The 23758-nt window shown below is 44.5% G+C and overlaps 1 protein-coding gene and 1 long non-coding RNA gene across 3 annotated transcripts in view; one reads left to right on the forward strand and one right to left on the reverse strand.

Moving 5' to 3' along the window:
• LOC309540724 overlaps nucleotides 1-23758 on the forward strand; it is a 333626-nt gene that overhangs the window by 297630 nt on the left and 12238 nt on the right. The window lies entirely within an intron of this gene.
• MAML3 (mastermind like transcriptional coactivator 3) overlaps nucleotides 1-23758 on the reverse strand; it is a 275966-nt gene that overhangs the window by 98832 nt on the left and 153376 nt on the right. The window lies entirely within an intron of this gene.

Below are 23758 nucleotides of genomic sequence, written 5' to 3' on the forward strand. Positions count from 1 at the left end.
GGTGTGCATCTGCCTCTTCCAGTTAGTTCTTCAAACAGGGAACTTTAAAAAAAAAACACACCTAAGAAATGAGCAAAAGCCAGCTTTCATACTGCCAAGTTCTGAACAGTTAACTTGCTATTTAAAAATTCACTTCTTGAAAGCCTGGTGATGCGTATTAATGGGCTGGCATAGATGGAAAAGTGACAGATATTAATTCATGCAGGCATTCCAACAGCTGCTGAAGCTGCAGTTCAGTTTTTTGAAAACTGAACTGCAAAAAGGGAGTAGCTATTTGCGAGATCTTATTATGGGTGGATCGATCTGTTCAGTCTCGCATCATCAAAGTGGTTTCACGGACTTGGTTAAAGCTGTTCCTAGTTTAGATAAACTGGGACATATTTTTTACTGTGAATCCTGTTAGCTTGTATTGGCTTCTCCTACTCATTTTCTGGGGTTTGAATTTCTGCACAGGTTAGTATAAACATGATAGAAGCAGTTAGCATCTATTGACCTTGCAAACTCACTGCTAATAACCATATTTCATTACTGGATGATATTTGTGAAATGATAGCTATGGGATAGGTCAAAGGAACCATAACTCTCTATTGAAGGATGTGAAAGGATTTGCCAGCAGATTTTACTAGGTGGGCTGGAAACCTTTACTGGACTTTGTGCAGGACCATTCTGTGTGATTTAAAGCAGTATTCTGCAGCCTTTTAACTTCCATGAGGAACCTTTTCACATGGACAACTTGAAAAGTGGGAACTAGTCCTTCAAGTGGGGCAGAACCACCATATCGTCATGCCTCCCAACCCATAGATGTGATCCAGCAAGATACCATGGCTGAAGATATCAAAAGCCACTGAGAAATCAAGAAGGATCAGCAAGAATACAACCCCCTCTATCCTTTTCTCGACAGAAGTCATCCCTCAATGAAACCAATACCATTTCAGTGCCCAAACCGGACCTGAACCTGGACTGAAACCTGGACTCGGGTAGCCTATGTGGGAGTCCTCCAGATGTTGTAGGACTACAACTCCCATCAGTCTGAGCCAGCATGTGCAATGGTCAGGGATGATGGGAATTGTAGTCCAGTAACATTGGGGGGGGTCAAATTGGCTATCCCTTGTCCAGATAAATTGCTTCCCCCCCAAGCACTCCTGGAGCTGCCCAGCAACAAGTCTACGAGAAGACAGAAAGCCATTCCTGTTGCAAGAGAGAGGAATTTAATTCTGACCATTAACGTATCTGGGCAATATTGCTTAGGGGAACAAACACACACCAGAGTTTAAGAGGCAGGATAGGCACATGGCACTGGTGGATTGCAAACATGGTTAAGGAATCCTGCCTAGACAGGAAATAGAGCATTTTCAAAATTGATGCCAAAGAACCATACTGTATTTGAATTTCCCAAGTTTGTAAATCAAATCAAAGAGACACATTGATTGGAGCACACATCTAGTTTAAAAATGACCCACTTTTTATACCACATTGACAATATTTAGAAGAGATATATTGCAGACTGAAAGACATTTTGACCTTCACTTATGAAAATGCCCTTAAAGCACTTTCCTGCAATATGATTCTATAATTCTATTCTCTGCCTTACAAAGGTTTGTAAAAGTAATTTAAAACTGGAAGCAGAAAAATGCCTTAGTCTAAAGTGAATTTACTAGTAAGATTCAAAACCATGTGTTGACTTTAAAGCCTGATCCTATATGTGGATTTTATTTGCCACCATGCAAATTGTAGGTTTGACATGACACCATGCTGTATTTTGTAAGTGAGGAAGCGATCTCTCTTTCCAGCACACTGGACATATAACACCACTCACTGCAAAGAATAGAATAATAGAACTGTAGGTTGGAAGGGGTCCCGAGGGTCATGTAATCCAACCCCACGCAGTGCAGGAAGAAAAGCATGTGGGGTTGTGATGCTGCTTCTGACACCTGGACCTATAAATGACTGACTGGGTCAATAAATGACCACAAGCGGCAAGGAATTCCATGCAGGTTGGTAAGTATTTTTTGATGGCAAACTTCTGTGGGCTACTGGAGTCCATTGTTATTCAGTAAACTGATCTGCAGAAAAGGATAAACACTTTATGCAGTAGCACTAATTGTGACGTCTGTACGAATTCCAGGGTTGTAGCCTAGGAAAAACTCTTGCTCCTGCTCCTAGAAGCCACTACCTCGTGCTTCTCTCTGTCTCATAGGATTGCATGTTCAAGGCCCACTTGATCTAAGAGAACATTCCTTCTATCCATTATCTCTATGATTATAACACATTTGTGAATGCTGCAAGGACACCGTGACCTTTTCCAAACCTCACAGAATACAAATACAAGGGGAGACAATCAGCCACATCAATGGGTGATTAGATGTCCAACTCCCATATGGTTAGAATGGAAATTCAGAGTCTTTTGTCTATTTCTTTTGTAAACATTCAGGCCTGGAAAATGTATACAGACACAGTGTATCAGCAGGTGGCCTGGGTCGGAGGAGTCCAGCTCAGATTTACTGTACTGTCTTTGCCCAAGATATAATGGAGACAAATATATGGAAGGACTCAAAAGAGATTGCTGATAAAAGAATGGAGCTGAAAAAGGGGGGAATGAATAAGATTCCAGTCACACAAAAATGTAAGCGGCTATTCATCACTGTTGTAAATGAATTGTACACCAAACTGGAATATATTTCATAAAGCAAAAAAAGCGATGCTTTGGTAGAACAGCCTTCTCTGAATGTTTTGTTCATTTGCTTACTTTGAAAGAGGCTGCGGACGGCTCAGATCTTAGCTGTTTGATCCGTTTTTCTCCAAGCATGTGTGCTTAGTAAATTACATATTGTAAGCAACCCCAGGGTGCACAGTCCCATCCTAGTTAATACGTTTTTTTGCATTTTGACGGGGAGCTCAACAGCATGAAATAATCCAAAAGAAGCCCCCAATTGCTAAGTTTTTAAGCCATTAGTTGCTGATGATTTTCAACAAATACAGCACTTCTGTCCTGCTTAATGATTGAATTTTAAATATTAATGATGGATGGATGGCTTTGTGTGCAGAGATGACAACATCTACTGCTGCTTCTCGCTAAGGCACTGCTAAAAATGCGAGAGGAATTGGGAAAATGGGGCTGTTTACTGGTTTAAAGCATGTTAATCAACTTTGAAATGATCATGGCCTTTCATGTATCTAGAATACCATAAAGCATCTCAGATCATAGAAAAAGGCAAGTGAGTGTGGTGGGGATTTGTCCATAATGCACAAAGCAATTATTTTAGATCAAACCCACTGTTTCACTTGCAGAATGCAAGCATTACAAATAAATGAGAACAGCCCACATTAAAATAAGCCACATTTTGTGCAAAACTACCAGGAAACTCTGCGTGAGGCCTCCTGAAATGGATAAGCTAAGCAAGAGGCCTGGTATGATATAGCAGCCAAGAGACTGAGGACCAAAATACAGTACATGTTACAGGTTTATTTTTTTAAAAAAGAGCTTTCTCCTTCATCTAGTTCTCATATTTAAGAAGCCAGCCCTTGGGAATGGTGCCAGTCTACTCCTCTATGTAAAAGAGCTCCCAGAACGGCCACCCTCCCCACCACCCTCATATTTGAGGTTCCTCAAAAGGGGCTCTATGCACACATGATGTACAACCATAGAGGTCCTCCACTTAAGAGGGAATCCACACTGGAAGGAAAGGGAGAAACAGATATTCAAAAGTGTCACCAGTTTCTCCTCTTCCCTCCTGTCCCATGCAGTGTCTTCTCTCTGTTCTCTTTGTAGAACCATGATTGAGTGTGCTGGTGGTGGAAAGGTGCGCCAGCAACAAGCACATCAGTGGCAGGATTATTGGTGGCCCCATGACTCCTCTCACCTGTCCTTTCAATGTGTGGGTGTGATTGTACCCCCTACGCCAAGGAGAGCCAATGTTCTGACTTCTAGATTTGTCAACTACAACTCCCACTGCCTGGGGCTGATGAGAGCTGTAGTCCATAACATGTGGAGGACACCAGCTTGGCTGTTGCTGCCCTAAACGTATCTTCCACTAATGAATAAGCAATCAGCAAGCTTTATTTTGGGCATCTTGGTGTATCCTGAGGAAACTTTGCACAGGCATATTTTGTTTTGTGTGTTGCAGGAAACAGGTGAAGGGGGTCAATGTCTCTGCTTTTAAGTACCACATCCATATACTAAACCAGTGAAAAGTATGTGCTTTTTGTTAGTGCTGTAAATGGTGTGTGTGTGTGTGTGTGTGTGTGTGTGTGTGTGTGTCCACCTCCACATGTGCACCTCCAAGAAAGTAAATAAGTCCAAAATAGGCATGCAAAGACTAACCGTGGCCTAAGTGCCCAAGTCTTTATGGCAATGAACAAGATAATAAAACCATCTCTATGCGAAACATGCTATAAAGCTATTAATGATTATGCTCCCACATATCGTGCCAAGGGACTTATTGACAGCAGCACTCACTGCTTTGAAAAAGGTGAATATAATGATCTAGCTGGAGCCAAGATGACACTGGTGCTTCCTGACAAACGGGTAGGTAGATTAGGGCTATCTTCACATTAGAAAGACATGCTGACCCTGGTTTGAGGATGTGCCAGGGCTTTGTCGAGTGTGTGGCAGAGGCAGGGGCCCAGAGGATTGTCCCAGGAGAAGGGGCCAGCGACTTATGGGGTTTGGTGCTGCCTTAGTGAGACAGAAGCTGGGGAAAGAGGAAGGGTCAAAGGAGTCAGGATTTGTCGGAGCAGAGGAAGAGCCTGTTCAGGCAAGGAGCGAACCAGTCAAATCCTCTCCATCCCCTGCACCACTGTCTCCTAGAACCAGAAGAGGCCTGAAGAGCAGTGGTGGCTTCCGTGTAGGAGAAGCCTCAGGTTGCATGCATGCACTTCATCAGATGCAGGCACATAAGCTGGTGTGTGCGTGTGTGTGTCATGGTCCCACTGTTGCTGTAATTTCTGTGTGGGCATGGACCTGGGAACAGCTGCCTAGAAGCGTGTGTGCATGTGTATCTGGGGCACTGTAGGTGTTTTTGTAAGTGTGTGCTTTTGACAATAAAGAATTGCTATCAGACATGCACCTTCTTTGGCTGGGGGATGCTCAGGACAGGATGACTGATGTTACTCTGTGTTTAAAGCTAAGGAGGTCCAGGGCTGCCTAATACCTAGACAAGAAACCATCTTGGATCTCCTGGTAGGAAAAGTGGGATATTAATGTAACTAACATATTTATAATATAAAATAAAATATTCTGTGAATAAAAACCTTACCTAGCATTGGGAGGAAATCCAATTTTGAGCTACCAGTTCCCAGCAAATGCCCACTGAAGGTATGTGTGGCTGGAAGCTTGCCACGGAATTCATTGTTCAAAGCAACCATATAAATGTTGGAGCAAAGAAATGAGTGATTTCCTAAATGCACAGAATGCATGAAAGTTTGATGTGCTGATGTGCTTTAGAGGCTGCTATAAAGACTGGATTCAATGCAACCGTGTACATATTGCTTTCTGGTGTCTGTTAAAAGTGGAAATGAAAAACTTTATGGAACTCTACAGTGTCTGATATGCAATGAAGGCAGTAAGGAATACAAGAATACAGAGCAGTGTCTGGTTTTTGAGGCAGTATTTTGCATGTGGTCTCACTCAGTCTTAAAGGGGCTTTGAGATATGACACTGATCTCCTATGCCATGGTGATTAATAGTACCATTGCCACTATATCCCTACATGAACAATTACTTGAGTTTAGCAAACACTGAACACACTTTGATGCCTGTATTGTTCTCACTGAGACAGATACTTTAAGAAGCAAACACATTCACACTTACAGGAAGTCCAAAACAGCTCTTATAGGAGAGGTGCTGTCAGAATTCAGCCCTGCCCATACCTCAAATCTGACTTTTCCTCAAGGGAGGAGCAAGGGCTGCTGCCAGAGACATTGAAGAGCTGTTGGACCTGGATATGCCTGACCCAGGTCAGCATCCCTGGGTTCCTGGCTTGCTTGTAGATCCCGCTTCATCTCCTGCAGGGTCACAGGAGCAGAGGAGATGGTTGAGCCTGGCAGGAGCTGCTGCTGAAGTGCTGTGTGAGCTACATGTGAGGCTACTTGAGTGGAGGGAGACCTGTCCACATCAGGGCATGGCTAAGAGTCAGGAAGGAAGCCTCCATCTTTCATATAAGCTCCCAGTCCGAGCTGCTTCAATGCTGATGCAGCAGCCCTGTTTCAATTGCCAAGTTCCAGCCTTCCTGACCCAGAGAAATGGACAGATGCACAGCTAGAAGCATGATATGGGAATGTTGGGGATGCGTTGCCAGGATTGTTATTGTAAATTAAAAGCAAAGCACAAGGCAAAGCAGAGACAAAACCATGACATCACAGAAACTGGGTTGGATTCAGACTTCCATTCAGCAGAGTGTTAGTAGGAAGCAGGAGAAGAGGTAATTTCCCCATATTATTAACCCTGTGAACTCTGAAAAGCTGCTATGATGGGTTGGGGAGCCCTCTGGAGCAGTGTGGGGTGTGGTGCTGGGGGTTGTAGGGGAAAGGGAAAATCAGCTAAAACCTCCTCGTTGTCCTCTTCCTCCAGTGGGGAGCATCTGCTAGGTCCCAGTTCCCTCCAGAAACAGAAGGAGCCCCTCTGTTTGCAGAGGAGCAAGTCTGGATCCAATCCACTGTAAATGACACAGCAAAAGAAGCCAAAGCAAACAGGTAATGCAAATACCTGTGACATTAAACACCCAAGCAACCACTATGGAGATCTGCCGGGCTGTCAATTGGGAAGAAGCAGAGGTTTAAACAATATGCTAACGCCATATTTTTGAATAATCAAAAATAAGAACCCTGTGCAGAGGTTTCATCTGTATAGAGGTGGGAGTGGGAGACAGAAGACAGATGGTCACACCTGCTTGCCCCTATCCATTTGAGATTCTATCTGCACATGTGCTTGTCCATATGTCCATAGGCTCTGACACTGAAATATTCACCCTGCAAAAAATGCGGAGTACAGATCACCTGCAGTGTTGGGATTTCAAATGTGCATAAGCTGGTGCAATCCTCCCCCACATATGTGTATGCAAAATAAATATTTGCACAGGAATACTGTCTACTCTGGTCCAGTGGGATTTGATTGGACTTCTATCACCCAGATGTATAGGGAAATATTCTGGTTGCAGCAGCATACAGACCCCCTGGGTGGGGGGAGACTAGCAGAGCTTTTGTTTCCGGAGAAAAAGAGCAGAGAGCCCTTCCCCTCTTTTCATAGGCTGTGTTCTTTTAGCAGTATATCTTGACAATCTAGCCCTGGGTGACTGTGTTCCTCCTTGTCTCCCTCTCTGCAGTCACCACTGGGGCTGTGTTGTGGCTCTTCTTGAGCCTTTTCATGGCTTCATTAGCATCAAAATCATACGCTGACAATGCATCTGCCAGGCAGACCCTTTCTAGCCAAAACAACCTCTCTCAAGCTGTGACTGCATCTGCAGGTGACACCTGTGTCCCTTTTGAAAGCAACCTTGGGGGGAATAAATCCAACCCTTTATGTAATCATAGCAATCTTTTTTTAAAAGGTGAAGGATTTAGTGTTTATCTAAATACCAGGAAATGTAATCCCTATACTCTCCGGAGTTAGTAGTTGAGATCGCACAATGGACACTCTTGAAGTGCTGCAACAGGATTCCAGCCAAAAGAAGGGCTTCTCTAAAATAAAAATAAAGCAAGAGCTCACAGCCACTTTGCTCCTCCATGATCCCTTTTGCTCCTGAGCTAAGCCAGGGTTCAGCTTATCACCCCCCCCCCCAATCCAGGACTCATGGTTCTTGGCAACAGCTCTTGGTTAGTAAGGAGAGAGCTGAGCCATGAGTTCCAGTTCAGGAAATCAGTAAGCCAGGGTTTCCCAAACTTGGGTCTCTAGCTGTTTTTGGACTACAATTCCCATCATCCCAGACCTCTGGTCCTACTAGCTAGGGATGATGAGAGTTGTAGTCCAAAAACAGCTGGAGATCCAAGTTTGGGAAACCCAGCACTAAGCCAAGCCTTGGCTTAGCTCTGTGAAGTGTGACAGTAAAAAGGAATGGAAAGGAGCAGAGTGGTGCAAAGTCCTCTCTGACAGTCTGCATGTTTGCACCGTCTCTTTAAGCCAGGGGTGCGGAATCAGTGGCCCCCTAGATATTGCTGAGCTCCAACTACTATCAGTCCCAGCCAACATGGCATAGGTTATAGCATCTGGAAGGGCAGAGGCTCCCCATCCCCTTCCCCCTTTGAGGCTCACCATAGCCCGGCTGGATGAGGTGCACAGGCAGAGAGTGGCCAATGAGCTTCACAGTTGAGAAGAGATCTGACCAGCATTTCCCCCATCCAGTCACTGCTGCCTCACAGATAAAAGCACCGCACTGTGCAAGAGAAGGGATTGGCGGATTGTGAGAAGCAAGCGCAGGCATGGCTTTCCTGTCTGCGAAAGCTTGATGGACACATTCTAATTCCATCCCCAGAAGAGTTACAAAATGAAATGGGACACATAAACCATTAAAAGTATTTTGAGGCATTTGAAAGCTTTTCTTTACTTTTCTGCCTGAAGGGTTAGATAGTGTAGAGTAGGAAATACTCTGAGTTTTAGCTTGAAATCCAAGCACACTCTTTAGAAGGTTTTTTTTTTAAAATAAAAAAGCAGTGGAACTTACTTACAAAAAAGTATGTTTAGAGTCAAAACTATGGAGTATATGTAGGAGAGAGTGTTTTTAGACTGAGTATCAGCAGAAGGGGAGAGAGCTCCTGTGCTCAGATCCTCTTGCAGGTTTCCCACAGCCAGATATGGCTGACCATTGTGAGAACAGGATGCTCTACTAGATGGGCCACTGGCCTGATCCAGCAGGCTCTATTGATGTTTTTATGGCTGCCATCATGCATACAAAACAGCAACATGCATACAAAGTGGGGGGTGGCTTGCAAGAGTACAACCTATCTTGGCAGAGAGGAAGAGAAATCTACGGAGGCAAAGAAGTCCCATAAGAACGGCACGGAATATCGATAAACTGAGATGGCAACAATCTGACAAACAGGTGGTAGGAGAAATAAAATGGAATACCTGAAAAGAGAGGAGTGAGAAGGAGGAGACATAATCTTATTGTTTGGGTAGGTCATTTCCTGGGTCTCACTGTGAAGGTATTTTAAAATGTCCCCAGGGGTGAAAGAGTGTGTTGCCCATAAAAATCAATGAAGATCTCCAAGATTTAAATGTAGCCGGAATTGGCCACCTGGGTGCACACACACACACACACACACACACACACACACACACACACAGAGGCAACAGCGGAGAAAAGAGGTCCTGTTCTTCCTAACTCATTTCTTATTTTAGTGCTAATGCAAATCCCAAATCAAATGGAGTCCAGTCTTCCTAGATTTATAGTGGACCCTAGGGTTTTGTTACCTTCGGGTAATGTAACTTTCAGGTTGTAACCCAAAGCATTTGTAACCTGTGGTACCACTGTATCACAAAGCACTGTGTCACAAAGCATCAGGGTGGTGTATGGCAACATAAAAACATTTAAAAGCAATACAAAATTGCATGCTGTAGGGCTGTGCTGAAAGAACATAAAGTTGTAGCAGCCCTGCAATGTAGTCCATTATTAATAATGTAGGTCGTAGGTGGGACTGAGAGTGGTTTGGAGTCCTTCCCCATATCTTTTAGGTTACAGAAATCTACCGTACTTAAATTGCCTCCTCAGTGCAAACAGCCAAGTCAGTTGCACACAGAAGCCTCGTGTCATATTGACCTGCATGCAAACTGGTTGCAATTTTTAAAAGTTCCACATTTTTTAAAAAAAAAATTTAAATGCATATGACGAATGACCCAAGATAGAATAGGGACTCCTTCTTTTGAGCATTACAGTGGTACCTCGCAAGACGAATGCCTCGCAAGACAAAAAACTCGCTAGACGAAAGGGTTTTTTGTTTTTTGAGCTGCTTCGCAAGACGATATTCCCTATGGGCTTGCTTCGCAAGACAGAAACGTCTTGCAAGTTTGTTTCCTTTTTCTTAACACCGTTAATACAGTTGCGACTTGACTTCGAGGAGCAACTCATAGAACGCGCGGTGTGGTAGCCTTTTTTGAGATTTTTTAAGACTTTGGTGATTTTTGAAGCTTTTCCAAAACTTTCCCGACACCGTGCTTCGCAAGATGAAAAAAATCGCAAGACGACAAAACTCACGGAACGAATTAATTTCGTCTTGCGAGGCACCACGGTACTTTTGTTTTTTCAACCCTCTCAGCTACAGACATAGGTAACCCATTAGGGATATACAGTAGCAGAACTTTCATTGCAGAACTTGCTACATTTCAGAAATGCAAGCTTAAAGTAGTCTTAAGGCAGTGCTTGAATAGGCTGCAGAATGCTCCTGCACTGAGGTCTAGTCTTGAGTCTTATTTATTTTATCCACTCAGAAATTCATAGCTAAACCCTCCTTTTGTCATAGTAGAGCATCCTTGTGTTATTTCATTGAACGCTACCAAAGGAAGCAATCCACAAGGGGATATGTGATAGCTTCATTGTATCTGCTTCAGAGAGAAAAGTATGATCAACCAGAACTAACATCTTACCGAAAGAATAATACTACAAAAGCCAGCTAAGAGGCATGTATGTGGTGCCGATCAGTGTGTCTCCTCAGTCCTGCTGAATTCAATGGGGTTTGCTCCCAGGTTAGTGGGGTGAGAATTGCAGCTTTAAGAGTCCTCAGCACAGTTAACATACATTATCATTGTAATCCTTGGAGAAATCCTGTAAGGTACGGTAGGTCACAGAAGTTAACTGGCCAGTATGGAAGTTCACACAGGAAAGTGTATTTTGGGGAGGAAGCCATTATGCATTGTATTTCCTTTTTCTGCACTACATTTAAAACAAGGAATGCTTCTAATCCAGAAGGGAATGCTCAAGAAAGCGTTTTAGGAAATAGCTGTTACATCGGGTAGTCCTCCAAACCATCACCAATACATTCAGCAGACCATGGGCTTGTGAGGCCTACTTCATATATTTTTTGCTTGAACCTTGAGGTCTATCAATCAGAGCAAACTAGTGGTTCAGCTGGGCGAGCATACAGTAAGAATTAAGGAACTGGGCGAGGGATAGATGTTTGTGGGTATGTCTCCAAGCATGGGAACAGATTGATAATGGGGTAGGAAAGCTAAAAATAATGCTAATATATTTCACATCTGGCAACCAATGTGCCCCTTTGGTTTCAGACAGTACATGGGTAGAAGAGCCCAAAAAGCCCGGGACACAAATTATCATGGCCCTCTAGTGACTATGGTGGCTCATTAACCAGAAGTAATGTATTTAGCATTAACTCTGGAAGTGTTACTCGATTCTGACCAAACTAAGTCTCCTAGGAGGTTTTTGCTCTACAAACAAACAAACAAACACAGAGACATCACATTTGTGAGGGAAGACATGCATGTAGAAAACCAAAGAATAATATAAAGAAATAATGGAGCAGGAGAAAAATGGGGGAAGCAAGGGTACAATAAATTAAATATTGACTTACGGTTGTTACAGCAGTAAAAAGTTGCCCCTTGAGGGAAAATAGTTAATTTGATAGAACATATAGCTATAATTCTCAGAAGAATGTCCAGCAGTCTCAGGAGCTTAAAAAACCCCAACTCCAGGCAAAGCTAAATATAAAAAATTAATTATGAAGCAAATTCCTTCAAGGAAGTTTTTCTTTATGCCCATAAGCAGTATAATGTCACAAAAAAAGAAGTTTTACCTTTCGGTTTCTCGTCTTTAAAAATAAAACCAAATTCCTTCCAATCTTTCCAAAATGGAACAAGATAAAATAAAATCAATTTACATTCCTTAAAACTAAACTACAAAAAAATGAAAATGTGGATGAGCCCTTACTTAGCAAGCAAGTAAACACAAGTGAAGAGACTTAGCTCTGAGTAAACCTGCACCTCTGAGTAAACCTGCACCTCACCTCTAATTTCAATCTGGACTGAACAAAGCTTATCAAGCAGCTACATGGACTGACCACAGAAGAGATCACACAGCCACGGAATCATGACATGGGGCAAGGTTTCCAGTTGCTAACACTGAATGACTTGCTAGCTGACAACAAAGGGTGTAAATTCTTCAGCACACCGAAGGAGTTTTCCAGGTTTTAGCTGGAGTTCCAAAAATACAGAAGACTTGAAAGTCTGGAAGACGCAGTTCCTCAAGAATTGTGGGGCATCACAGACGATGCCTCATGCTAAACAGGATTCCTCCCTTACACAGTGATCATGCATGCTGATGGCTTAATATTCAGGGCCAGCACATCTCGCAAACATTACTAGACATTACTGTGGGGCTAGGACTGCTGTCAGCTGCAGATGGAAACAAGTCCAAGTGTTAATTTCAATTAAATGAAATCACTGTCTTTTTGAAGAACTGATTATGAATGGGGATGCTGCACTTAGCACAACAAAGCACAAAGCTATAACAGGAATATGGCAAAACCGCAAGACACATTGGATTTTGTCAGGGATTGCATATCCAGCTCTGAAACTTGGGCAACTCATCTAAGAAAACCCCTCCATAATTATAGAAAATAGATACAGATGTCAGTGCCTGAAATGAGAGTTAACAGGGTCAAACTTGTGTTCGTGTTTGTGCTGGTACTGCTGTTCTTGGTCCACAGATGCTTCAAATGGAACGTGGAAGGTAAGACTTAAGGTGGCACCAGATGCATTTGGAAATAAAGTGTGCTTGTATTCAAGGCATCTTGCATGTAATATAAACACAAATGGCAAAGAGTTTCCAAGTTTCATGCATCAAAATCTAATACCACTTGATGCCTTCATCTGTGGAATTATGTGGTAACTCTCCCCATATGAATCAACCCCTACTCTGAACTCAGGCCCTTCTTCATGACAACACAAGAGTGGACCTTTCCTGAAGTGGCTCCCCATTTGTGGAATGCTCTCCCCAGGGAGGCTCACCTAGCACCTTCATTATATATCTTTAGGCACAAGGTAAAAACTTTTCTCTATAACCAGGCCTTCGGCCTTTTAACTATCTGTTGACTTTTTAAAGTGGGTGGATTGTTTTTAATGTTTCTCTTTCATTTTAATGCATCTACATTATTGCCTGTCTGTCCATCTGTTTGTTTGTAAGCTGCTTTAGGTTGCCCTGTGCAAAAAAGTGACTAACAAATTCTAACAACAGTGATGTCCCTAAGACAGTTGGGTGGTACCTTGTCTGCCTACTTCTGGCAACTCCTGCAGCCAAGCTGATGCCAAACAAATTGTTCTGCTTTCCACATAAGTGAGGCTGAGACAGGGGTCTCATCCAGGCAGCCCAGGACCTGCATACAGACTGCCCAGGCCTGTACCCTGGGGAGGTCCCTTTGGTGCTGCTAATGCATGGTTGGACTTCACCCCCAGAGGCCAACTCCATTGTCTCTCAAGACAGATGGATGCCAACAATAGTTTCAACTTATACCTGTGTCCAGTGTTGTCATATATATGTCGTTGTTTTCTTTTTTTGCTCACCAGGGTTGTAGGAAATGTATCTAAAACTGGGCAAGACTGATGGTCAAACTACATGTTACACTGCAACCATGTGTAATGTTTGTTCAAAGGTCCTTTTACCACTGCAACCCACCATTAGGAAATTAGGGAGGAGAGAGCACCTTGCAGCTGAAAAGGGGCAGGGTGAAGTGGGTGTGTAACTTTTCCTCTCCAACTGCTCTCCCCCTGAACACCTCTCCACAATTGCTTTTAGACAGTGCCATTTTTCTAGAAAAAGAGGTGCTAGAACTCACCATGAACTTCTCCCTTGTTCTCTTATAATGGCAATGGGGACCACCCAAGAGGTGTCAGAACTCAGTTCCCGTGAGTTCCTGCTGAAAAGAAGCCCTGCTTTTACCTCCACCGGTATTCTAGATCTAGATCTGACCTCTCAAACACATCTGGAACAACACAGGAAGGAGAAGATTTTATTGGAAATGCACCAGGCAAGAGAAGGCTAAGCATGTTCTCATCAGAAAACACCAGCAAACTATTTTTGCAGCCTTCCCAGCGGAAATATGGCAAATGATTTCCTTAGTGTCTTCAGCAGAAGGCAGCAGTGAGCAACTCAGTGATTTATTTGCCTTTGTCTTTCAGGACCAGTTCACAAACTCACCCAACTGGAGTTCCTGTCAGTGAGGTGGAGAAGTGAGCTAACAGCCCTAGCACTACATATAGAAGGTACTATTTCCTTAATCCTTCCGGCATTTAGCAAAGGTGGTACTTTTACAGCAGGCCTTTGGGGGGCCTTATGACTGTTCTCAGTAACTATTTTATGGCTGTTGAAACTTGATTGCTGCTAGTTCGCTGTGGATTTTATCTTGCTGTTACTTTATTTTTGTTTAAAATTTATATTGGAGTTTAATGGACCAGTGCTTGCTGCTTTGTGGATTTTCAGGTGGAAAGCAAGTTAAAAGCAAGTTAAAATAACATGTGATGCAGAGATTGCATGCACACATGCATACATATCTAGTCCTGATTCACACAATAAAATTTAGACAAGAATGGGAGTTCATACATATTGAGACTAAGTGCCTAATGCCCACATCACAACTACTTTAAATGCCCAGTGACAGAAAGGATTCTTTCTTCCACTCCATAGGAATACCGTATTTTTCGGACTATTGGACGCACCGGTCCATAGGACGCACCTAGATTTGGGGGGGGGGGAATAAAGGCAAAAAAAAATATCCCCCCCCCCGCCAGGCGCGGGGCTGGGGCGGGGAAGCCCGAGCTTCCCCCTCCCCCAGAACGGGACCCAGAGCCATGCCGAAGCTGCGCGCAGCTTTGGCATCGCTCTGGGAACTTGCGGGGCTGGGGGAGGAGGAAGCCTTCTGCCAGCCTCCAAACCATGTAGGGAGACAGCGGGATGGCGCGCTGCGCCTCTCCCGCTGTCCCCCGAGTTTGCAGGGCTGGGCCAGCCTTCTAACCAAGTCGGGGGACAGCGGGAATGGCGCGCTGCCCCCTGCCGCTGTCTCCCGAGTTTGCGGGGCTGGCGACGGGGAGGAGCAGGCTTCTCCCCCCGCCAGCCTTCTAGACAAGTCGGGGGACAGCAGGAAGGGCGCGCTGCGCCTCTCCCGCTGTCCCCCGAGCTTGTGGGGCTGGCGGTGGGGCTCTCCTGAAGCCTGGAGGTTGTGGGGCTGGTGGGGGGGAGAAGCAGGCTTGCTTCTCCCTCCCCCAGCCTCCAGATCAGGTCGGGGAATAGCGGGATGGCGGAGCGCCGCCATCCCGCTATTCCCCGACCTGATTTGGAGGTTGTGGGGATGGTGGGGGGGAGAGGCAGGCTTGCTTCTCCCTCCCCCAGCCTCCAGATCAGGTCGGGGAATAGCGGGATGGCGGAGCGCCGCCATCCCGCTTTTCCCCGACCTGATCTGGAGGTTGTGGGGCTGGGGGGGGGAGAAGCAGGCTTGCTTCTCCCTCCCCCAGCCTCCAGATCAGGTCGGGGAATAGCGGGATGGCGGAGCGCCGCCATCCCGCTATTCCCCGATCTGATCTGGAGGTTGTGGGGATGGTGGGGGTGGGGAGAAGCAGGCTTGCTTCTCCCCCCGCCAGCCTCCAGATCAGGTCGGGGAATAGCGGGGTGGCGGCTCTGCGCCTCCCCGCTGTCCCCAGCTTTTGGGTGCAGGCTGCTGCCCGCAAGCCTTGCGAGCCCGCGGGACATCCCGCCGGGCTTGCAAGACTTGGGATAGCTTCCTGAAGCCTGGAGAGCGAGAGGGGTCGGTGCGCACGGACCCCTCTCGCTCTCCAGGCTTCAGCAAAAGCCTGCATTCGCACCATAGGACGCACACACATTTCCCCTTCATTTTTGGAGGGGAAAAAGTGCGTCCTATAGTGCGAAATATACGGTAATTCCCAGCTGCGTAGTGAACCAACCCTTTCCTCTTTTACTTCCCAACTAGTAAAAAAAAAAAAAGGTAGGCAATTCAAACACCAGCTAGCATTTAAGGGTATTTTATCTTAGCGCATGCATTTCTAAGTGCTTTTGTCCTAAAATGTGTTTTCTCTCTTTTTTGTGTGCATTTTGGTATATGTTTTCAGCTGAGATTCTATTGCAAAGTTTGGAGAAGTGTGAACTTGGAAGAATAATTTTCTTTCTGATCTTTGTATTAGCTCAGGTACAAATTGGGTCAATTTGCTTAAAAATATGGACCAAATTAAATTGGCTTTCCTCTCTAGGTCCAACAACATCTGGAGGGCCACAAATCCCCCAGCCCTGCTGCAAGGACTGTTCTTCAGTCACCACCCTTCGCTCACTGGGGGGAGGTGATGGCGTTCCTCCCCCCCCACAAATCCTCTTCACTTCCTCTTAACCCCTTCTTACCAATGCCTACCGCGAATGCCGAAGAGTTGTGACGAGCTGCTACAAGGTAGGTGAAAAACCAAATGGCTGTAAATTGCCAATTGGGAAAAATTCCTACTATGCCCCTTGCGGCGACAGACCGAAGTCCATAGCAAAGTCAGAGACCTACCTAAAGCCTACCTAAAGGGAGGGAGGGTGGGAAAACGTGGGGGCTAGCCGGCGAAAAGAGGGCGAGCCTCCTCTGCACCGGCCCTAAATAGGGCAGGCCACGCCCCCCAGCCAGCCGATTGGCTGGCTGGGGGGCGGCAGACGCGGCCATGAGTGTGCCTCTTTTGGAGGCTTCCTCCATGTTTCTCCAAAGTTGGCTATCCACGTTTACCATGGAAGCTCTGGTCCCCAGTCACAGTCAGACAAGCCTAAGAAGCTTGCAAATGGGAAAGGAATCCACAGAATCTTGCAATCAACAAGAAACCCTTGAAATTTGGCAGGCTGGCAGTAGAGAGGAACTTGGAACTATACACAAGGATGTCTTGTTATGCACTTCTGTTTATTTATTTGCTTATATGCATTTATAGCCAGCCATTCGTTCATGCTGTCCAAACCCAGGACTGTGGTCTCCTCCTTAACCATCATCTGCAGCCAAGAACAAACCTTGGTTACAGACAGTGATTAAGGATGAAAGAGCTTAACCACAATCCTGGGTTCAGAAAACATGCTAAGCTGCTGCGCTGCACTGAGCTAAAAGGACCAGGGAGGCTACAGTGTCCTCCCTAGGCATTAGGCACATTTGTTACATGAGAATACGACCAATATGTAAGGAGCACAGAGGTGCAGAATCATTGGCACCTGATGGATCAGTTCCAAAGTCATCACCAAAAAGAGCAACAAACAACAACCTAGTTCCATAAGCTCACTGAAATAGGCCATGCCAACATGAATGTCAGATTCATTACAAGAGCAGTTTGAGGACCGACAGAAAGAAGGATGCACTGACAACCGCCATGCAGAAAACCGAAGCTAACAATAAGACATCTCAAAAGGCAGTGTATGTACAAGCAGGCTGATGTGAGTAACGTGAGGCATTACATGCATGTGAAAACATCACTAGGCTTAAAAGCAGCATGGTCACCTTGCAGATCAAGTTCATCTAGAGGCATATATATACTTATTTCTCAGCCTGCCAAAAAGTTATGGGAAATTGGGTGTTTTTCTGTATAGGTCTGAACCTTCTGTGAATTATACTAGAAAATCTTGATCACTGGTAAAGTATCTGGTTGTAGATCAAACACAGGAGTCACAGTGGGCGATAACTAATACAGCCTACGCACATAACGTCTAGTATACATGAACTCAGATTGCATTGTCAATGATCAGATTTTCTCCAGGTTATTGACTCTGCATGCAGCTAACATTCAAACACTATAGCTTCAAAATGACATCCAAGAATGTCAGAGATGGGACTGGCATGCTGTGTGGGCAGGGAGGGTACCTGACCCCTTGCTGTCCCCCTTTTAAAAAAAGTGTAACACAACGAAACAATTGCTCATGATACTAGATCTCAAGGTCATCCAAAGGAATTGTTTAGCAACATGTTAAGGATAGAGAAAAGGAAATACGTATTCACACAGCGCCTAATTAATTGATGGAATTCACTGCAACAGGATATGATTGTTGGACGACTTTTAAAAAGTCTGGAATCATAGTAAACCAACTGAAATTTTAATAACTATATGAGGTCGTGTTTTCAGAACGGTAAAGAAAAGAATTTCTCTCCCAGTCCTGGGAATAAAATTAATGCACTTGTCAGTTGGAAATAAGAGAAAATATATGTGTGTAAGTCCCTATTTCGTGTCCAAATATGCAGAACAAAGACACTAAATCAGCTACAAATATTTGAGATGTAGAACAAAAACACTATAAAAACAGAATCTCAAGGGGATTCTTGTTATTTCTCCTACTCTCTCACATACCTCTAATTTCAAACAAGGCAGCTGCATTTTCTGTAGTCTTTATAGTGGCAGCATCCTCATAGCCACATGGGGGTAGATTCATGGTTTTATTATATTTCTCTTCACCCATAGAGAATTCTATTTTGCTCCTGCCTCTCTTCTTCTCATACTCACCGACTCCTGACAGCATTCTCTATTCCAAATGTTTGATTTTCTCTTAGGCACACAAGATCTCTTCCACTGCACCCATTTTTCTTCCACAGTTACATGTTTATATTGAAGAAATCAAACATTTTACCATTTTCTCTCTCTCTCAAAAGGAGACACGCTTAATGACTTCTAAGCAGACATCTTTCTTGTAGTTATTTTAGGATTAAAAAAGAACCTAACATATGGTGTCACAGAAAACCCATCGGTATTTATCGCCAGCAACTTTGCCACTCACAAATCAGGCTGCCCAGAAATGTAAATACTCTGCCTGTGTGAACAAGGTTTCTCTTATACAAATCTCTTACAACAGCTTCACTTTTTCAGCTGTGTCCTATGTCTCAAGGTCATCCAGAGCCCCACTAACACAGCAGTCATAACGTGTGACACTACTTTGGATTTGTGGGCTTGGGCACCAGAAGAAACTGAGTACAGTGGTACCTTGGGTTACAAACACCCTGAGTTACAAACACTTTGGGTTACAGACTCCGCTAACCCGGAAGTAGTACCCCGGGTTGCAAACTTTGCTTCAGGATGAGAACAGAAATCGTGGTGTGGTGGTGCCGCGGCAGCGGGAGGCCCCATTAGCTAAAGTGGTGCTTCAGGTTAAGAACAGTTTCAGGTTAAGAACAGACCTCCGGAACGAATTAAGTTCTTAACCAGAGGTACCACTGTACCATGCACCTTCTACACCCCTGCCCCAAAGTATGCATATCCACCAGTGGTCCTGATTTTATAAGTGTGTTCAGAAACCAGCAGTTCTCTCCCCCTGCTGTGTCAGAAGCCGCTTGCACAATTGCACTGAATTGTCACCTAATGCCCTTGCTTAGCAGTCCAGCTCTGAATTTTCTATGCAAAAAGATACAAACCAACTAGGACTGGTTTGGACAGAATTCTCACATTGTTCCCACTAGCTGGCCTGGTCCATCTCTTTTATTCTTAAACCTCATTTTACCATTAGGCCCCAGATTTGCTTTACTGCACCCATCCACCATATTGCTATCCTTCTGCTTCTTCAGATGAAACTAAAACTCACAATCCTGGAACCCTGTGACTTCTCAGTGGTGTCTGTAAGCTCTCCTTCTCCCCTCCCCAACTTTTTTTTGACACATCACAACAAATCCAATGGGTTGCCTATCACTACAGTAATGCAACTGCACGTACTAGTAGGGGGAAGGGGGGAGCAAAAAACTCTGACCTTACAGTTCCAAAGGAGGGATGTCTGTACATGTTTGCTGCTAAAATACTGTGGGCCAAATCTCAATTGAAACAAAATGGGACTTGGTTGTTTTTTTGGGACATTACCCCCCCCCCCAAGCGAGGTATGTCCAAAGTCCGTTCTGGGTGCCTAATGCGGCCTGCCAGTCAGTTTAATCCAGCCCCTGTGGCAGTTTATTTCCTGGGGTAAAAACCTCAACAACTTCAATCCTAAAAAAAGGTGACCAACTTTGGTCGGCCCTCATGGCCCTTCACTTCATCAAATCTGGCCCTCTTTGAAAAAAGTTTGGACACCACTGCCCTAAGCCAAAGGGAGCAGAGAAAATGGAGATAGAGACTGTGCACAGCTGTATGTCCAGCACGTGACAGGAAAAGGGAGATCTTGATGGATATACACTCCACTTCCACACCCTTTTGCAGCTCAGGTGTAAGACAGCAGGAAATCTCCATCACTTTACTGAAGAAGATGCACACCTATGATCCAAAACTGTTAATTATACAGAGGTATATAGTCACAGAAGTTAATGCCTATGGTGTGGCTGCAGTGCAATACTAATAGTAAAGACTTTGTTAAGGGACCATTCATAACACAAGGAGTGCATAGAGACAGCAGCATTGCTTGGTCACATGCATGAGTCAACATACACAGAGCTCTTTAAGAGCATTGACGGTCTTGTGTAAACCAAGCAGGACCTGCTTTCAACGGTGCCCCCTGATACCCAGCACCTCTGCTGAAAAAAACACAGGCACAGGAACCATCCAGTGTTCATTATAACACAACTGGGATTAGCATAAAACACTGCACTTGAAGCATTAGAGTCTGTATTTTCTATGGATTATGTTCTTTACAGCACTGGTGGCAGAGGTTTGGCAATGCAAATAATACTTATTGCAGGCTTTCAGCTGAGAAATGAGTCATGACCACTGCACTCCAGAGAAACAATATTCAGTAGGAGATTAGACAACTTCTACCACCTTTTGTGCATGCAGGAATAATGCACCTTTTTTTTTAGTTTCTCTCACTAGACCACCAATTTAACACCCTGCCAACTGTCCAATTACTCCTATTCACGGTGAGTTAAATGGGTTTCTCTCCAGCCATACACACCTTTCTTTTCTTTTAGTATAATTAATGAAGCTCATCAAAGCCGAGAAAACAAGGCAGAGCACCAGCTACTCACTGACATGTTAACATGAAGGTTGTGTGCTACTGATCTCTCTGCAGGGTGTTCATGTCGCTAACATGGCATACAAAACAGTGCCAAGTGCCATATGCGGCAGGAGGGGCACACATTAAGATATTCTGATAAGCTATCAGCATAGATGGCCCTGGAACGCTAGCATGTCCCATATAAGATTGCTACTATCTGCCCAGTATATGATCACAGCATTGTTTCTGGGGCTTTACTTCATTCTGTCTGCATTCATTTTTTAAAATCCCATTACTCTGACAATAGTCATAGTGGCATTGGCGTATGTCCCTTTAGGCATGCCCACTAAGGATTCATATTCTCTCTCTCTCTCTCTCTCTCTCTCTCTCTCTCTCTCTCTCCCCCCCCCCCACTTTAGTATCATAGATGTGTAGGGCACAACAAGGAATCAGAGAATGAAGGTTTCAATAATGCACACAGTGTGAGGTCTTGCACATTTCTTTGTGGACTGTGTGCCCTGCACAATACCACAGAAGCAGCGCAGGCTGTGTTGTTGGTAGGAACAATTATGCCATTTTCAATCAGCCAAATGAAGAGCAACAGGTTTTTGACACATAAAGAGAGGCTCCCTTCCTTCCCCGCAAACAACTGCACAGCTAAGCAACTATTGATTCTAGATCAGGCGTAGTGCTAAAGAATGAACTCTCTTGCATTACTCCGTAGCAGCCTTCTCCAATCCTCCAAATGTTTTGGGCTACAACTTCTGGCTGTGCTGGCTGGGCCTAATGGGAGCTGCTGTCCCCAAAAAATATGGAGGGCACCAGTTTGGGGAAGGCTTCTCTGTAGGAATAATGGCCTCTATGTAGCTTTTAATCTGGCAGCTCTAAAATACATACAGCACTAGTTTATTGTGAGAGTACAGGTTAGAAGAAATGTACAGTAAAGCACAATAAAAGATATTAACCATGCAGTGATATGCCCCCATTTTGGAGACAGTTTCAAAAAGAAGAAAGGAGGGTATTTTTTCCTCTTTTCCTATTATTGTTTCTATAAAGGACAGAATAAAAGTAAGGTAAGAGATTCTAGCCATCCTTGATTCTCTTTGTTTCCTGATGTAGGGAGAAGAGGACAGAAAGTGCTTTGTGACTTTAGCTCTATGTTATCAGCAGATCTTTTCCCATCATTGTGAGGAACAATTATTCCTGACTGCATAGGGAGGTCAATCAACAAACATTTTTCAGGAAAACAGTAAGAGAAAGAAGGGGAAATACATTCCAGATGGAAGGCTACTGTTTTACCTTTCCCACCTAAGCCAATCTTTTCTCTTGTGTGCCTCTAAATTGGCCCACTGGGACTGGAAAGATCTTTCAGTATGGAAACATTAGGGTTCTATTTCTGCTCAGGTCATTTGAAGGTGAGCTAAATGAGATATTGGGGCAGAGGGTTATGAGGTACAAGTATGGTTTCTTTCTTGAGCTTGTATCAACATTTTACCTTGAAATCAAGGGTTGTTTTTTAAATATCATCTTTTAACTTGTCAGGAACACGAAGCTTGCCCTGTTTGGCCATACTCAGAAAAATAAAAAAGGTTTTAAGTCAGGGTGGGGAATATCAGTCCCAGGGATCTAATGTGCCCCCCTCCGAGCTCTTTATCTGCCTCTCAGGACTCTCCTTCCTTCCTTGGCCATGCCCTTCACCAGGCCTGCTCTGAGCGCTCCCCAAGTGCTTTTGCCTGGCTGAAATGTGTCCTTAATCTGTGTTCGTGCTCCTTGCTTGCTTGGCTGGAGAGAGGAGTGTAGTGGGTATACACACTTCTGTGTGGTTGGAATGTGGCCTAGTGTACGAAGGTAGAAGTCACATCCATTGCTCTGCCCACTTTCTTCTCCAGCCCTGCCCACTGCCGGCATACAGGCCTTGTAACATTGCTATCAGGCTGAAAAAAAGGGTTCTCTACCCACAGAGATGATTGGAAGATTTGGGGCAGACAAAAGAAAATGCTCCAAATCTTCAGCACAGAGTTAAACTATGGAATTTTCTTCCACAATATGCATTAATGGCCACCGACTTTAAAAGAGGATTTGGCAAAAACCATGGGGGATAAGGCTATCAGCTATGGCTATGCTCTATGTCCACTGCCAGAAGCACCAATGTGCATCCGAACGCTAGCTGCTGAGAATCACAAGCAAGAAGAGTGCTGTTGCCCTTGGGTGCAGCTTGTGGGCTTCCCATAGTCATCAGGCTGGACACTTTGAGAACTGGATGCTGATGTTGGTGGGCCATTGGTCTGATCAAACTGCACCCCTCTTATGTTCTTATTTTGCAGATGAGACTACAGTATTCTACAATGAAGCAAATAACTACAATGTCGGGGCAGGTGCTTATTCACTTTCACAGCTGTGGTCTCTAAGGTGGTAGACCACACAATGAACAATGACGTGGAAGAGGACTTGTACATGGATGAGGACAGGAGCACAATCCACCTTGTACAGGCAGCAACTAGTCGCTTTTCTTTTGGAATCTGCCATGAGCAGAGGATGGTGGTTGTCCTTTATTGGCAAATAAGGTGGACAGGTAAAGGAGATGACAAGAGCTCCTGCTTTTAATAGTTGTGGAGAGAGGAAATTTCAGCAGGTGTAGCTTGTAGCTCAAGCCAAATATTAATCCAAATATTAAAGGTGCAGGAGCCCTTCGCCCTTTTTCATTTGGCCACACTACTGGCACCTAGTAAACACATGCCATTGCACACCATTGCCACATGAACACATGAATTGCCAGCCTTTGCCTCACAGCTAGCTCAGGAAAATTACTTACTGTTCTGATATTGTAAAAGTGTTTTGTGCTAGCATTAACAAGAGGCCATCCGTTAGCAAGTCCATAGCAACTCTCCACTCCTGAGAGATCGCTCATATCCTTA

Source organism: Podarcis vaucheri, assembly GCF_965113315.1.
Source record: "Podarcis vaucheri genome assembly, chromosome: 9".
NCBI classification, from domain to species: Eukaryota; Metazoa; Chordata; class Lepidosauria; order Squamata; family Lacertidae; genus Podarcis; species Podarcis vaucheri.